This window comes from Lactuca virosa, chromosome 4, assembly GCF_052849685.1.
Source record: "Lactuca virosa cultivar CGN04683 chromosome 4, Lactuca_virosa_CGN04683_v6, whole genome shotgun sequence".
Classification (NCBI taxonomy): domain Eukaryota; kingdom Viridiplantae; phylum Streptophyta; class Magnoliopsida; order Asterales; family Asteraceae; genus Lactuca; species Lactuca virosa.
Genome location: NC_136429.1, coordinates 23,511,662 through 23,514,049, shown reverse-complemented (window position 1 = coordinate 23,514,049; position 2,388 = coordinate 23,511,662).

Below are 2,388 nucleotides of genomic sequence, written 5' to 3'. Positions count from 1 at the left end.
TCCTCCTCTCTGACCCTGACCTGATGATACCCAGACCTCAAGTCTATCTTGGAAAACCAAGATGCACCCTGCAACTGATCGAAGAGATCGTCTATCCTCGGGAGTGGGTAACGGTTCTTCACCGTTAACTTATTCAACTCCCGATAGTCAATGCACATCCGGTGTGAACTGTCCTTCTTTCGGACAAAAAGAATCGGTGCTCCCCATGGAGAACTGCTCGGACGGATGAACTGCTTGCCTAGCAGTTCCTGTAGCTGTGACGACAGCTCCTGCATCTCTGGCGGTGCCAATCGGTACGACGCCTTAGCGATAAGGGCCGCACCTGGCACCAGGTCGATCCTGAACTCGACCTGTCTCTCCGGAGGTATCCCTGGCAACTCCTCCGGAAACACATCTGCAAACTCCCTGACCACCGATACATCGAAAACCGAAATTTGATCCCTGACCCGCGTATCTACCACATACGCTAGATAACCCGTACACCTGTGCTGAATGTACTGCCGAGCCCTGACAACTGAATAAAACCCTGATCCCACTCTGGTGCCCTCGCCATATACAACCAGTTCTCCCCACTTGGGGTTCGAACTACCACTCGCTGGCCCTCGCAATCAATCATAGCACCGAACCGACTGAGCCAATCCATGCCTACAATCACGCACACCTCCCCCAGGGGGATCGGAATCAAATCTATCGGAAAGGACACCCCGAAAATCTCCAAATCACACCCTCGATAAACTGAAGAAGCAGAAACCCCGTGTTCGTTGGCGATAGACACTCGCAACGGACACTCTAACTCGCCTACTGGCACACTGAACTCCCTACTAAATGACTGAGATACGAAGGACCGACTCGCCCCCGAGTCAAATAAGATGAAAGCAGGCAAAGAGTTCACTAAAAACGTACCTAATCACAGGTACAACAGATAAGCATACAGCAGATATAGAAAACGAAATAAAGGATAGAAACATACCAGCAACCACATTTGGTGCTCCCCTGGGCTCCTCTGCAGTCAACTAGAAATCACGACCCTGAGCCTTCAGAGGCTCTGCCCTGACTGGTCTCCCATCCGTGATCCTCAAGGTAGTCGGCGCTGGAGCATGCGCCGGCTTGACGGCTAGCAACGGACAGTTGGCCTTAATGCAACCTCATACCCTGAATCGGGACTGCCTGGCGACAGCCCTTCGCGTAATGCCCCGTCTTGCCACACCTGTGGCATCCACTATCAGCTCGACACACACCAGAATGAACCTTGCCGCACTTCCCACAAGTGCAGCTCTGCTGACCCCCGGTCCTAGTATCAGCGGTCTTAGACCGCTTCGGCGCCGGCTGAGACTGTGTCGGGGCCTGCCGCTGCTCACTCAACTGCAGCTCAATCTCTAACTCACGCCGTCTGGCGGCCTCCTACAACTCTAGAAGAGTATCACATCGCTGGGTAGACACAAACTGACGGATATCCGTCTTGAGCATGCTCAGATAACGGGTCATCTGAGCCTGCTCTGAAGCAAAATCCGGGCAAAACATCGCCCTCTCAGTGAACATACGGGTGATCTCCGTCACCGACTCCCCGTCCTGTCTCAAACTCAGAAACTCCTGTGCCAAATGTTCCCGCTCAACCCGCGGAATGTAAAGGGCACGGAACATGTCCCTGAACTACTCCCAAGTAACAGCAGCTCTCTGATCATCAGTGTACGACCCAGTCGCAAGTCTCCACCAGTCCTTGGCCCCAGACCTAAGCAGGTTCAGAGCACACCAGACTTTCTGGTCAACAGGACAGGAGCAGGTGAAGAAACACCCCTCCACATCTGAAATCCATCTCATAACCTTGATGGGATCCTGCGTCTCATCAAAAGTAGGGGGCTTCTTGTTATCGAAGTCCCTGTACTGGAAGCCCCTACAAACTCCTCCCCCTGCCGCTGATACAGCTGATGCAGCTGCTGCGGCAGCTGTCTCCGCAAGGGCTGCATAGCGCTCATCAAAGTACTCCACCATGGCGGTCTTAATCGACCCAAACATCTCTGGTAACTGTGCCCGGAACGCAGCAGCAACCTCATCATGCAGGATCTCTCGAATCCTGGTATCCAACTCCTCTATACCCATCTGCACCACTGGCTTAGGTGCTGTTGGCCCCTCCTGGCCTCTGTCCCCCGATCCTGATCCCGAACCGGATCCAGACACAAAGCGTCTCTTCGTCACCATTCTGAAACATACCACAAGATATCAGATAATCCATATAAATAACAGGGAGCCAACTCCCGACTAACCCTAGGGATAGTGACTCACTTGACACGCGTATGGGTCCTGTGCTTTCAGTAGTATGGGCCCCTACTACCTTCCACACCTACCCATATTTATCTCAAGCATCACCACAATTCCCTAACTGAATACACC